The following is a 15,568-nucleotide window of genomic DNA, read 5'->3' as shown; positions in this document are numbered from 1 at the left end:
AGTGCAAAAATTTAAGTTCAGAAACTCAAAAGGCAATATTTTTACAAAGTTTCAGACCATTAAAAGAAAGTCAACAATTTTATTAAAAAATTCATGCTAACAAATTTGAAATTTTAGACAAAAGAGAAATATCAGCCTAATACCTACTCAAGAAGAAATTGCAAACTTAGTTAAGACTGAGCTATCAAAGAAATTGCATCAGCAAACAAAAATTTTCCACGTGGAGAACTGACCTAGACAGCTTCAGTGTTAATATCTACCAAAATTCAAGGAATGAAAACTTTTAATCTACAAACGCCTCCAGAAAAGAAAAAACAAGGAAGACTACTGTCTCCTTTTATAAGGCTGGCATAACCTTGACACAAATAACACGTCATAAAGCTTTAATTTTCTCCTGCTACTCGGTCTCATGTCAATTTAATTTGTAGCGCAGCCAGAGGAACCCAGAGTGAGTAGAGGATAGTCTTCCTCCCCTTCACTGATTCATAGACACAAAAACCCTACACAAATTATCAACTCTCAAAACTAGTCCAACAATAGAGAAAAAGGTTAACACATCACAGGCAAGTTAGGTTTAAACTAAGAGTGCAGATATCATTTAACCTTAAAAAGATCAATTAATGTAATTTACCACATGAAGAGATCTAAGAGAAATATCATTATCTAAATAGACAGAAAGGCATTTGATAAAAATCAACACCCACACATGAGAACAAAGATAAGCTTTTATCAGTCCAAAATGGAGAGACATTTCCTTAATCTAATAAACAGTATCTGTAAAACCTACAGAAACCATTAAATCAACCCCCCCTCTAGTAAAATAACTGAGGTTTCCATCCTTCCTGCAAGAATGCGAGAAAGCCCTTCCCTCCAGGCTGCTTTGCACGAGGTGTGTGATCCTGGTGTTCTCCTCCTGGCCCTTTCCCTTGGGCAGGCTGGAGTCTGGAAATGATCCAAAGGGGGATCTTTTCAGAGAGTCTAAGGAGATTAAAGGGGGAGAATGTGAGGAGTAGATGGAGGGAGGAAGCAGGGCTGGGCAGAGAAGGGGAGGGTTTAGCCCTGCTGGCTCTTTTCCTCCCTGTAATCCCGAGTCCCTGGGCCTCATGCTCTGACTCTGATGTCCTTCCCGTATTTGGGCGAACGCTGCATCATGGCGTGCTCAAAAATAGCCTTGGGGACAGTGCACATGTAGAGCTTTATTTAATGTTGTCAAGGAAGGATGGGGAGGATGAGACCTGATGCAAATAGAGAAGATCCGGACTGTAAGGCGTGGTGTGGACGTGGAGCAGTCAGGAGAAGGTAGTGAGAAATAAACTGACAGTGTATAAATATTTGGTAGGTCCTCAGAAAACTGTTGAAGAATCAGTGATAGAAAAGGGAAAGACTTTCCAGGAGCTTCTTGGGATCTCCAGAGAATCAGGCTTGGAGGAATCCGTTAGAACTGACTAGTTGTCAAAAGTTAGAACATTTTTGCATTTTTCTCAACCCGTGCAACAAAAACTCCAACCAGGGCTGGCCTGGTTGCATAGTGGCTGGGTTTGCCACTCTGCCACAGAAGCGGGCTCTGCTTCTGTGGCCAGGGGTTCACAGGTTCGCATCCCAGGCACAGACCTGTGCACCGCTTATCAGGTGATGCTGTGGTAGGTGTCCCACATATAATGTAGAGGAAGCGGGCAAGGATGTTGGTCCAGGGCTGATTTTCCCCAGCAAAAGGAGGAAGATGGGCAACAGATGTTAGCTCAAGGCTAATCCTCTGCACCAAAAACAACAACAATAGCAAAACTCCGTCTCTGACTTTTTCTGTCTCTCTATAGATTATTTCATTTCTGGCATTTGATCTCATCTTCTTTGCTGTTTTTAGATTACTTTTAGATTGCGTGATGTGCAGCCTCCTTCTTGTGTATCACCACCTTCAGAGATGAAGTTTCATTTCTAGGAATATGACTTTCTAGAAGTGAAGACCAACTATGTCACCTCAGTGTTGACTTTTTATATGAAGAAAGAATATTCGTATTCAGGAATTCCACCTAACTCCCTCCTTCCTATTTGATTTCCATCCTTGTTTTTCCTTCGTTACATAAAATGACTATACACCCCATACCTGATCCTCCACATCAATGTTCTCATGTGACTTCTCACTTTCAATCCAAACTTTAGCCTGACCGAGGGGAGGAGGGTATATGATAGACTCAGGAAAACCTGTGACAAGCAGACAATGGGAGCACTGTGAGTGGGGTCCGTATGCGATAACCCTGTGCCATGGCATCCAGATGGAAGGTAGACATTCCAGTGTGGCCTAATCAGTCATACTATAACCTTGAAACTCCTTTCATTGCTTTAAATTTAATAAAAATAAAATAATCCCTTGAAAGTGTGTCATAGACAAATGCAAAATGCTTGGAGGGTGAGAGCTCATTTTGATTAGCCAATAATCCACAAACTTGACTACTGTCACCACAAATCACCCTTCTAGGGTTCACTGTGTCAAAAGAGCCATTGACTTTTCACAGTCACTGTAGCCACTGTGGGAACCTCAAAAAGAGAAGACCACTGTGGGCCTTAGATCGAAGATAGACATGCAAATTCCTACAAATTGTGAGCCTTTCTGTTGTTTGAGCTGATGTGGGAAAGCCAACTCATAGGACCACTGGAGAAACTGTCCCTAAGGGAAGGGTTTATACAATACAGATGGAGATGGAATGTCCAAGCATGGGCAGTTCTTTCATTCAAAAAGATGCATTAGGTACTGTCTCCGTGTGTGGATTCTATGAAGCACTGGGAGTCAGAGGGTGGCCCTGACAGATTTAGATTCTAATCTTGAGGTGTGAGGTGTGCATTAGCCAAGTACACACTTGTATATGATTATGAATGGTGGCAAGTGCTCTGAAGGAAAAAAAAATACAAGAGAATATGACAGGGTACCCTGCCCTTTTCTAGAGTAGGAAAGACCTTCCTGAGGAGGTCATATCTACCAGTGATGCAAACGTACAGTTGAAGATGGAAAGTGTTCTCTGATATGTTCAAGGAATTATCTTGAGGTGACTGTTACCGCTCCAGGTCCATTTTTGCCTGCTGCCCAGAAAGCCAATCATCAAGACCAGGAGATGGCAGAGAGAGAGGGTTTATTACTCACAAGGCAGCCAGTGTGGACACGGGAGACTGAATCTCAAATCCACTTCCCCCAAAATAGGGACTCAGGGATATTTATGGGGTAGGGGGCAACGTGGTCTGAAATGATTGGAGGTGAGGAGAGATGAGGTTATGGATGATCTGCGCAAGTGTAGTCAGGCTTCATGCCTCTTCATAGGACACATGCTCACAGAATGGCAGCATTAGCATGCCCTGAGGGTGGGGTTCTAGCCTCTTGCCATCAAAAGGTTGCTTATCCAACACATGTCTGTGTGGGCCCAGTTGATGGGTTGGTGGTCTCAATCTGGCCTGAAGTGGACAAGAGTTTCAATTCCTGAAAAAAATAACTCAAACACCCATTACCATGATGACCGGAGGTTCCAGGGGGATGTTACCTATAGGAACTTAGTGGGAGTCAGATAGCATTGCCTGAACAGCACAGTTAACAATGGGTAAGTTTATCATGCAGATTTAAGTCCTTGCCTTCCCTTCTGATAAATTTCTAGGAAAGGCTATCCCCCCTTCTTCCTGGTACAGGGAACAAGATACCTTTACAAATGGAGATTTCCTTTACAAATGCAAATGTCTCTTATAAAGGGTAACCAGAACTAAGAATGGGCTTAGCAAGGACCCTCCTAGATACCCAGAGATGTCTATGGTAACAGCCTGTTCTGGGTGCAGGCCTCTCATCCAAAACTCCTTCGGTTAGTTAGTGGGGGTAGAGGCCAAAGTGTCTTTCAAGCAGAGACATATTTTGCGATGGCCAATTCCAATTCCCCATAGTTACTAGCTGCTTAATCATCAATGGCTAACTGTCCACCCGGTTCACGACCACATGCCCAGAGGTTCTGGAGTGCCTGAGCATTATGAGAAATAATGAGAAATTTTGCCCAAAATTAATTTCTACTATTTTCCATGAAATATGCGCAATTCAAAGGCAATAGACAGAAATGAATAAATTGGAGTCTTTGATAATTTAACTCTCTGTTTAACCGAAGGTAACATCATAGCACAAAAAACAACTTTGGATTGGGAGATGATATTTATAGTGATCTATTCAAAAATTGGCACCTAGAATCTATAAAGAAGCCTTTAAAATCGTTAAAGAAAACAATCAAATATAAACATGAAAGGTATATGACAGACAATTTGCAGAAGAGCAAACTCAAATGGCTAATAACTATTTGAGAAGATGAAGGGAAGTGGTAATAAAAACCACTATGGCTTGCCATTTCACACCTAGTAGATTGACAAAAATGATGAAGCCTTACAATACTCTGTATTGTTGGGAGCGTTAACAGGAACAGTAACTTTGTGAAGCAACTGAGCAATTTCCAAGACAAGTGAAGGTACACACACTCTCTAAAGCAGCCATTCCACTGTAAGGATGCACCCTAATATCCCTAGAGAGATTCGTGTCAAAGAATGCTCATTGCAACCTTTATCTAGTAGCAAAAATTGGAAAGAACCTAAATTTCCTAAGAAGAGATAAATAAATTGTGTTATTTGCATACATTGGAATGTTATGCATTCATTAAAATGAATGAACTCTACTCCCATGTATTGACATGGAGAAATCTCAAAAATATATCATTGATTTGTTTCTTCCAGAGAGGGTAACAGGATGACTAGGAGTCAGAGGTGAGAGGAGTATTTTTACTTCTTTATGCTTTTGGAACCTAAATTTTGCACCCTCCACGTATTTAAAAAAAAAAATACAATTAATTTTTTAAATAATGAATAATAAAATAGTTTCAGAAGGCTGGTTACGATAAACCATTTTTTTCAAGTTTGAAAACAGACAAAACAAAGAACGACCAGCTCACTTCTGTTCCCCTCACTGTTGCCACAACCCTGACTGCTCGCAGTTTAGCTTAGAGTCCGGACTTCCCCGTGGTTTCTACACCTGAGCCACTGCACTGGCTGGGAACCACAGCTCTTGATTTTCTTCCTTTATTTACTTCTGACAATAAAGACAACAGGGGGAGAAAAATACAGGGAGGAACAGGGAGACAGCAGAAGCTACACAAGCAGGGAGAGGCTGGGGCCCCTGAGTTCTCGCTTTCCTTCCACCTCTGAGGGAAAACACTTGGCATGTGGAGCAGCCCCTGCCCTGGGCAGCCTTCCTGGAAAGCCCTGCTCCTCTGGCTGATCTCCTCCCTCCCTCAAGATCGTTTACTTCCTTCTGTCAGAAAATTATCACAATGTGCTGTCTGAGTTAGAAGAAGGCAGTTAGCTGATATCTGTTTTATAGATTGTTATAATAAATGAATGAATCAGCTGATGTTTGCAATGTGACCCACTAACATCTCTATGTTCTGGTGTGTTTGAGAACCGACCCTTCCCTTGGGCCCCTCCAACTGGAGGATAATGACTAAGCTTGTACACTCCGTTGACCATCTCAGATCACTAGGCTCAGTCTCTTCTCTCATTATTAAATTCCTCCTTTTTGCCTCCCACTAGCTTGGAATTTTCCTTCACATTGGGGGCTGAGCCAGTCTTCAATTTTCTTAGATAAGCCCAAGGAGAAGAAAATACTGCTTTTCTTAAGCCATTGAATATCTATTGAATGTCCTGACCTTCTACTGATATCTCATGATCTCTAAGGCCTGGGGCTGCTATGTCATGACCTCCCAGGTCAGAACCAGGTAAGCATTGTCTTATGTCCCCCTGGGCCTGCTCAGAGTTCTGTCTGCTCAGGAGCCTGCTCTTGCTTCTATCAAGGCCTATGTGCCTTCTAATTGGGTTGATGTTTGTGTGTCCTGAGCATTTGAGCCCTTGAGGTGATTTTGAACCTGATACAGAGAAGGCCTAATGTCCTAGGGGGAATATATCCTAAATGAAACTCTTCAGGTGACCCTGAACTGTCCTTGCCCCATTTTTCTCCTTAAGTTCACTTAAAAGATTTCTCAATGTCACTTTGGAAGTTTATGGCATTTGTCGTAGGCAGAATCCTAAAATGACCCCCAGTGTCCCTCACCCCTCTACAATCTCCTCCCCTCTGTGTTTGGAGTCTGTGAATATAATAAGATATTATATTGATTATGTTAGGTTATATGACAAAAGGGAGGTGATCCAGGTAGGCCCAACCTAATCACATGAGCCCTTCAAAAGTGGAGAGTTTTCTCCAGGTGGTTACAGAAGATGAAGTCATAGAAATCTCAAGCATGAAGAGGACTTGAAGTGCCATTTTTGGATTAAAGATTGAGGGGGCCATGTGGCAGGATTGAGGTCAATCTCTGGAAGCTGAAAGCTGCCTTCTGATGGTAGCCAGCAAGGAGACGGGGCCCTCAGTCCTACAACCACCAGGACCTGAGTCCTATCAACCTCTTGAATAAGCTTGGCAGCTGATTCTCCCCCAGAGCCTCCAGAAGAGAGCCCAGCTTGGCTGACACCTTGCTTTTGGCCTTCAGAGACCCTGGGCAGAGAGCCCAGTTGAACCTGCCCAGACTTCTGATGTATAGAACTGTGAGATAATAAATTGGTCCTATTTTAAGTTGCTCAATTTGTGGTAATTTGTTACACAGTAGTAGAAAATAAATACAGCATTAATCAGCGATATCCATCTGAGAGAAAATCGACATCTTTTTAAGGTAGAACAAGATGGAGAAAAGAGAGGAGAAAAAAGAAGACAACCATCATCTCACCTGCAATGTGATCCTGAAGAAATGAAAATGATATCCTTTCTTTTCTATTTTTCTCCTGTTTTTCTCTGTTTCCTCTGAATCTTCTCTTTTTCTCTTCCTTTTCTCCATTTTCTCTCACACCTCAATTGAGATTGTGTATGTGACATTGTGCGTGGAGTGTGGGTGAGTGCATGAAGAAGAGACGTGGGTTCATGGATTGGGAGGATTACTTTCCAGAGCAAACAAACTCTCCCTCTTGATTTAAGGTCCAGTCCAGCATTGTCTTCTGAGAGAAGCCCTGGGGAGATCAGCACCCCAGTGTGGTGATAGCTGTGAGCTTTGAGGCCCCCGTGCAGTAGGAATGGGACAATGATGAGCAGATGATGTTTATCGAGCTCCTATTCTGCATCAGGTACTGCTTCGAGTGCTTTATATGAATTCATTCATTCCCATAACATCCCATGAGGTTGTAGAATTATTATCACTAATTTACAGTTGACTAACCTGAGGCACAGCCAGGTTAAGGAACTTTTCCAAGGTTGTGCCTTTAGGTGGTAGTGGAACCAGGATTCACACTTCAGCTGTCTGGCTGTAGAGTGAGCACACTTAAGCACTACCTGGAAGATCTTTATCCAAGTCAAAGTTCCTTGTGGGAAAACTAAGTATATCCCATGTATCCTTGTGAATGACAAGCCCCCTTGAACCTTCTCTGCTCTACCCCCATGGTGACTGTCTTCTGCTCCCCTAGAGCTGCCCTGATCTCAGGACAAGGACGGATCTCCTGCATCTCCTGGGGGTGGTGGTGAGAGAGAGCAGTCTTGAGTGATTTTCTTGTGTCAGAAGTATCCTTGAGCAGCTTTCGAAGTTAGATTAGGAGAGAAAAGTCTCAGAAGGAAGCTTTTATAGCTCACTGGGCCCCCAGGGGTGGCCAGACCAGGAAGGAGAAGCAGCAGGTCAAGGAGAGAAGGAGAAGGTGCCGAGGTGATGGGTCTGAGGGTCATGGAAACTTGCCACTGCTTGGACCTACTTCCTGAGATCCTGAGGGAGGATGCTCCTGCTGCAGTCCAAGTGTGGACACCCGACTCTGCCCAGGCAGGTAATCCAAAGAGATTTCTGCCCCACACCCCTAACCCAATAAGAAAACCCTCCTTGTGGTCCCAGAGCAGGCTTCTGATCATTGACTGGGGAGACACCATGAGACTGTAGATGTTTAGGACACTGTGGTGAAGAAGCAAAATGACAGCTGTCACCACCAAGGACTTGGTGGGGTGGGGTGGGCAGATTTCCTCCTGTCACAACCTCAGGTCTAGTTGCATGAGTCTCCTCCCTGGTGACAAAACAACCACATCAGAACATCTCTTACTGCTCTAAGCTCTAGCTGTGTCCCATTACATTAGTTTGCAAATCTGATGTCCACAATTTCACTCCAGAGTCTACACTCGTCTGCCTTAAGAGATGAGTTTTATAAACAACCCTCCAAGCAGCCCCTTTTCCTGGTGCATGATTGTGGAGAAGGCTGTGATACTTAGTGTCCTCACTGTTAAAACAGAGGATATGTTTTGTGTCTGAAATTGCTAGTTGCTTGCCCTGTATCTATCTTCCCTTCTTCCTCGCTGAAGAACCCTAATTCCGCTCAGAGCGGTAGTGTACCCAGCTAAACATATTCACCCTCCCAGACTCCTTTACACATAGGTGTTTACATGTGACAGAATTCTAGTCCATGAAAGTCACTGAGTAGGGTTTCTAGGAGGGATTTTTCAAAGGGCGTGTTCTCTTTCTCCTTTTGTCCCTTCCTTTCACGCCTGGAGAAGGAGTCCTACTTATGACATATAGGTCATATGACTGTGGGATAATAAGATTGGAGATGTCTCCCTCCCCTTCTCTCCCTTTTACTAGTCTGTTTTCTCCATCACAATGTCTTATTTCCAGTCTGCATTTTCTGCCCGTGAAATAGCTGCTGATGCTCCGATGAAGCCCTCTATTGGACTTACCCTCCCATTGCGCCTTCCAGAGGAAGTCACCTAATGGGCATGAATCTGCAGAGAGCCCCGGAGTAGGAGGAGACTGCACAGAGAGAGCAATGTGTCAGCAGTGAACCAACCGTACTGATGACATGTGACCAGAGAGGAGGCTCCCAAGCCACCGGACCTGGGCCATGTTTCAGACCCTGAAACTATGACATGACTTTAATGTGAAATTAGTCCCAAGAATGGCTAATAAGGTTAAATTCCCTGCCAGCTCAGATGTATGGCAGGCACCAGTCACAATTACACCCATTTATAGAGAGTAAGAGAGGTGATATAGTAAGAAAGGCTCTTCCCCTTCCAGGGTTTGAGGCCGAGGAACCCGGGGAACACGGATCCATCTTTAGGAGACTGAGCCTGGTCCCTTAATCATGGGCTGACCCTGTAATTATTGTCCAAACCGGGACACTTGAGAGTAAGAGGGGGCACTGCTCACCAGGAAACTCATCTTGGACCGTGTGTGAGCAAGAAATCAACTTCTGCTGTGTCAGTCTCTGAAATGCTAAAATTTATCAGTTAGAACAGTTAGGATTATCTTCATTAAGACATGGACCAACTTACTGAAGTCTACTTTTTTCTGACACGGAATATATTTTAAAATAAAATTATTTTAATAATTATAAAATTTAAAATGTTGAATAAATTAAAAACTAGAAAGAAGAAAGTGTCAGCCTTAATTCTACCAGCAAACTGACCACTGATAACCAATGGATATCCACTTATGATTTTTCTGTGTATATTTTTATATAAGTGTGATCACAATATATTTAGTTTTGAATCCTATAGTTTAAATTATTCAACATAAACTAATAGATTTTATTAAAAATCTATTATTGAATCTCGTTTTAGAATCTCATTCATATTTAATAAATAGGTATTTAAGTTATGTAAATAATACATAAAATTTGTAGAAAAAATAGGAAAATGGGGAAGAAAAAATGCCTAAAAGAAAACTATGTGTATGAGCAAAAATTTGATTGAGTATATACTGCTCTGTAACCTGCTTTTGACATAAAGCTACCTGGTGAACATTCTTCCGTGTCACCAAATGTAATTCTATCTCATAACTTTAAGTTTCCATAGTGTTCAGTCATGTGTAACTTTTTAAAAGCTCATCCTCAAATTAGTGCTCAATATTGGTGTTGTTTGTATGATTTGACTTGTGTAACAAATCTATAAGGAATAACCTTGGCCACTTTTCTCCGTGTGGTTGATGACTAGGTCACAGAACCATTTCCTCCTTTTTTTTAGGACCTTTGTATACAAGATGAGAAAATGCCATTTTCTCAATGTCTATACTAAATCTCAGTATTATCATTTTTGTAAATCCTCCCCAATCAGACAAGCAAAAAATTATTAATATTTTATTTGCATTGATTAATTAGTGAGTTTTAACTTTTTCCAAATGTTTATTAGTCTTTTAAAATATCTTGCCCATTAATGTTCTTAGCTTAGTTTTCTAGAGCCGTGGATAATGTCGATGTGAAGGGCTGAAGAATCTATAATGTGCTTGTGCCATATTTTACCCTTTTCCTATTTTGGACATTAATACTGATTCCAATTTGGGGTCTATTATTAAATAATGGTGTGATGAAATCTTTATGAATAACACACACACACACACACACGCACACACACACACTTTAGACCTCATGTAGGAATCAGTTCTAGAAATAAAAATCACTGGATCGAGAGAGAGAATCAGATGTAAACTGACTTGGAGGACACCATTTTAAGGAAACAGGTCCCATCAAGAGCAGCCCAGTCTTCCTGACACTACAGCCATTATAAGGTAACAGTTTTTCTTCCTAATGTGCATCATACTATGTCAAGTGCTCCTATCAGGTGTGAGGGGAACTGACCCACCAGGCACTGTCCCTCGAGGCCACACACCTGGACCCCTGGTGGCGGATGTCTTTGGCCCCTCTCTCGCTGGCTCTGGCTTACACCCTGGGTCTCCGTGGAGCTCCTCATGGTGGAGTCTCTGGGGTCACTATTTCTTTAGTGTGACGGCTTCTCCTAAGAGGCTTCTCCTACGGCCCTCTTAGGAGGGCCTGCCCGGTGGCATAGTGTTTGACTGCCCACGCTCCGCTTCAGCAGCCACTCAGTCACGGGTTTAGATCCTGGGCGGGGACCTACTCACCACTGGTCAAGCCATGCTGAGGCGGCGTCCCACATGAAAGAGTTAGAACCCTATGACTATGATACACAACTGTGTACTGGGACTTTGGGGAGAAAAATGAAAAAGAGGAAGATTGGCAACAGATATTAGTGCAGGGCCAATCTTCCTCAAAAAAATAGAAAGAAAGAATGTCCTTTTCTTACTGCTGTGCTACTGTGACCCGAAATTGTCCCCTGGATCACTCACCCTCTATCGTTCACTTGCTCAACTCCACACATGCATTCAGGTCTTCTCTCACCTGTGCTTCTGCCAGTGCTCTGAGCCCCAGGGACTTGGCAGATGGACAGTAGCGTGTGAAAAATAAACTTTTGTTTGATTTTCACCTTATTTCTCAATGTCCTGGATTTTGCTTTTCATAGTCATGTGATTCATTTTATATTCTTTGCAATGAAGTTGCTTCTCTTTTCGATATTGGTCCCAGTTGTCAGTGTTTGTCTAGCTCTCGTGAATTTGTTGTGTTCTGTCACAGCCGACTTACTGGTGAGGCTGTTTGAAGGATACAAGATCCTAAAAGAAGGTCGTCTGGGTCACAGTGAAGGGTCTTGCACTTGAAATGTGGCATTTTGTGGGTTTGTGGACTGAGATTCATGCCTTCTACATGTAAACAAACAAGATAATGCTGCCCCGGTTTCCTCCTCCCTCCGGCTCTCCCCTCTAGACATAGACTCTGCTGAGCACAGATTGGGAACCTCAGGACCTGTGGGTCTCCAAGTCCCTTCCGATTTCACACTGCCCTTCTGGAATCAGAAAGACACCCATGTGAGACTGTAATGTGCAATACAGATAAAACACAGAAAATCTAATTATTTTCAAGACAAGATGTCCTATGGGCTCCAAATACAGATCCATCCACCAAACTGACCTGCCTGGTGGAAGGAGAGGAACCAAGGTAATTTAGAGGAAATTTCCCCTCATGTAAGTGTCCCAATGTCAAGGACAGAGCCTGTTATGTGCCTGGCCCAGGGAGAGAGAACAACAATTGATCTATTGATGGATGGCAAAGTGATACTTTCCAGCCCAACAGCTCTGGAGCCTTGAGGCTCACAAAGCTGCCATAACCCAGGTTGCCAGCAGGGAAAGTCAGGTCAGGCTGAAAGGGGCTGAGGCTGCTGAGTGACTCCACAGGCCTTGGTGGCTGAGGTCCAGGGGGATGCTGGGTGAATGGAAGGCCTGAACTGTCTCTGCTCAGGTGGGAAATGGATACTGGCTATTCTGATAGGCATCAGGTGGGCTGGCAGCTCAGGTATGACGAGGAAGCAATAGAGGAGAATTCACACAGGGCTTTGGGAACTCTGTTGGGGAGATGAGAGAGAGGCTGGCTCGAAACAGGGTGAGCTGGAGAGAATGGAACTGTTGGCCAGGGCAGTCGGATAGAAAACAGGGGCTAGTATGCTACCATCAGCCAGGGAGGAAGGTTGCCTGAGCTCAGTGCTAGGCCCAGAGCAAGGCTGAGACTGGGACCCGAGTGAGGCTGAGGGCCATGGAAGGAGCATCTGAGCCTCCTAAGCCGCAGATCTACGGAAGAAGCCTGCCCCCACTGGAGAGAGAGGCCCCGGAAACGGGAGACTTAGTGCCCACGGCATGGCCCCCTGGATTTACTCCCCTTCCACTGACCTGCTCCTCTCTCTGCTGCATTGTTGGGGTCTTGGTGATGGCGGTGGCTTAGAGAGGAAAGAAATTTCTAAGGCCCAGGGAGGATCATTTTTGGGAGGAGAAGATTGTCCTTTTATAATGGTCAGCGTTTAGACTCAGTCCTTGCATGTGGACTGGAGCCATCACTCAGCTTTAGGCTGAGGTTTGGTGGGGATACTGCCAGTGGGATTCAAGGCCACAGGGATGGAGAAGGGCACTGTGTGGAGGAGCTGAGGCCCTGGGAAGACAGGGGGACGTGGGATTGAAAATGGGCTGCTCAGGCGTGTGGCAGAGCCAAGGCAACAGGGGACCCCAGGGTGCAGTCATCCAGCCCCTTTTGAGATCAACTGTACTCCTCTGCTGGGCAGGGGTGAGGGGGTGGAGGGCACCAAGAAATGTAACTTGTTCTTAAGCTGGGTCCAAGCATAACTCCCACTATTGCAGCTGGTTCCTCTGAGCTGCCCTTTCCCGAGTTGGAGTGAGGGATTTTACTTACTTGTCTTTTTTTGTTTCACATCCTTTGCCAAATGCCTTTCTATGAGCCACCCACTTTCCAGATTATAAGAGAGGCTCACACTTACGAAACATTTTAGTGAACATCCTTCCTTCTGGCCATCCTTGTTGAGTGTCTATGCAGCTTTGGATTTGTTAGTCTAGTTTTAGGATGGGAGCTGAGGTCTAGAAAGTTCTTGGGCTGAAATGGAGGAACATCTCTAACTGTGCTAGGCAGAAGGATCAGGAGTACAGAGGGTTTTGTGAGATGGGCTGAAGCCTCTGGAGTGGGGATGGTCACTCACCTGTCCCAGCCTCAGGGGCAGAGGAAAGGCCAACAAGAGCAGGAGTGGCTGCATCTTCCCTGAAGGTCTGCCCAGGTCAGAGCTGCTGGTGTTTCTTCCTTTAAGACACAGAGCCCTGAGGGGAAGGCAGGAGGGTGACTTAGGACCTCACAGACCTCCTAGACCTGTGCTCCTCTGGGTTTCCTCTGCCTTCATGCAAGGTGCTTTGTCAAAGTTCCCTGGCTTGGGGTAGGTGACAGTAGCACTGTCACCAGACTTGCACTCCCACTGCTGAGTCACAAGGTGAAAGCACGAAGAAAGAGCAAGAAAGCAAATTCTGTGTTGCAGCCAGCAGAGGAGCTGGAACCCAGAAGAATCAAGAATCAAGAATGTCTCCAGTTCTCAGCTCTTGGCTCTTTTCCATCCTGGTTAAGTCATGAATAATGATGTAGCAAGCTAGGTCCAGGGAAATGAGCAACATGGCTCCTGCCCCTGAGAAGCTGGAGGTTGGCTGGAGTAGACTGAGAATCTGTGAATAGGGTACAGGATCATAAGGGCTGTGGTGGGGGTTCTGCTTTAAGGAGTGAGATAATGGCTGGCCCTGCGTTAGGGGTATGTAGAGCTGGACACACCCGAACACCCCAAATGGTAACCTCACTTGCTACCTGACCACCAGTCCAACCTCGTATTTTGGAATATTTAGAATATTCCTTCTAAAGAGGAATATTTAGAATATTCCTTCTAAAGAGGAATATTTAGAATATTCCTTCTAAAGAAGAATATTTAGAATCTTCTCTTTAAATGTAAATATTCTGCGACAAAGAGAGTTTCTCTTATCCCACAATTTTAAATAAAAATTCTGGACTTGATATTCTTGGACCAAAACAAACCATCATCAGATCCATCAGAATTGAGTGGCCTGATTGGTTTATGCTTGGGTCATTTAGCATCCCTGGGCCTGAGTTGGGAGCTTTTTCACCCAAATTATAGTGCCTATTTTTTGGGGAGGGCATTCTGCTTGAGGAATGCTGGTTACCGTTGCCAGGTGATTGGGAAATGGATGCCAATCATCCTAATAGTTACTATCCACTAAGTATTCTCTGTCCAGGGTCTAGTAAACCATGACTGTGATGTCCCTGGGCCTAATAATCATAAACATTTGCAAAGAGATTGTCCCAACACGCTCAGCAGTATGACAACAGATGAAGGAGCAATGGAAAGGAAAGCATTCTGAGTTCTAAACAGCCTAATCCCAATTCTGTGAAAGCAACAGCATCTTTTGAGTACTTAGAAAAAGAGGGGAGGACCACATGCTTAAGCATTAATGATGATGATCTCTAGGTGGGGCAATTATCGGGAATTTTAATGTTCTGATATGTTCTGCCCTTAACTATCTTTCTTTTTTTTTTAATTTTTTTTTTTCCTGTGATGAAGATTAGCCCTGAGCTAACACCCATGCCAATCCTCCTCTTTTTGCTGAGGAAGATCAGCCCTGAGCTAACATCTATTCCCAATCCTCCTCCTTTTTTTTCCACTTTTTCTCCTCAAAGTCCCAGTAGATAGTGGTATGTCATAGTGGCACATCCTACTTGGTTGCTGTATGTGGGACGCCGCCTCAGCATGGCTGGGGAAGGGGTGCGTCAGTGCACACCCGGTATCCGAACCCCAGCCGCTAGTAGCAGAGCACGCGCACTTAACCACTAAGCCATGGGGCTGGCCCCTTAACTGTCTTTCTACGAGGAATATGTATTACTTTTCTACCCAACATACATTTTCCCATAGTTGAAGCACACTCATCAATGGCAAACATTTAACATTTACACACCACTTCTTTCCAGTGGAGCCTTCTCTAGGGTGGATGTTTTAAAAATGAGGTTACCTTTCTGAATCCATTCTTATATAAAACAAGATTATGGGGCTGGCCCCATGGCACAGTGGTTAAGTGAGCGCGCTCCACTGCTGGCGGCCAGGGTTCAGATCCCAGGCGTGCACCGACGCACCACTTGTCAGGCCATGGTGTGGCGGTGTCCCATATAAAGTGGAGTAAGATTGGCATGGATGTTAGCTCAGGGCTGATCTTCCACACACACACACAAAAAAATGAGATTAGTTAAAAATAGAAGGAAAGTGTACTCAATAAGCTATAGGCTATAGGACATTTTGATGAATAAAGGAGGAATCAGTAATTTCCACTCTAGA

This window comes from Diceros bicornis, chromosome 5 (assembly GCF_020826845.1).
Source record: "Diceros bicornis minor isolate mBicDic1 chromosome 5, mDicBic1.mat.cur, whole genome shotgun sequence".
Classification (NCBI taxonomy): domain Eukaryota; kingdom Metazoa; phylum Chordata; class Mammalia; order Perissodactyla; family Rhinocerotidae; genus Diceros; species Diceros bicornis.
The sequence above is the reverse complement of the archived record's forward strand: the minus strand, read 5'-3'. Positions refer to the sequence as shown.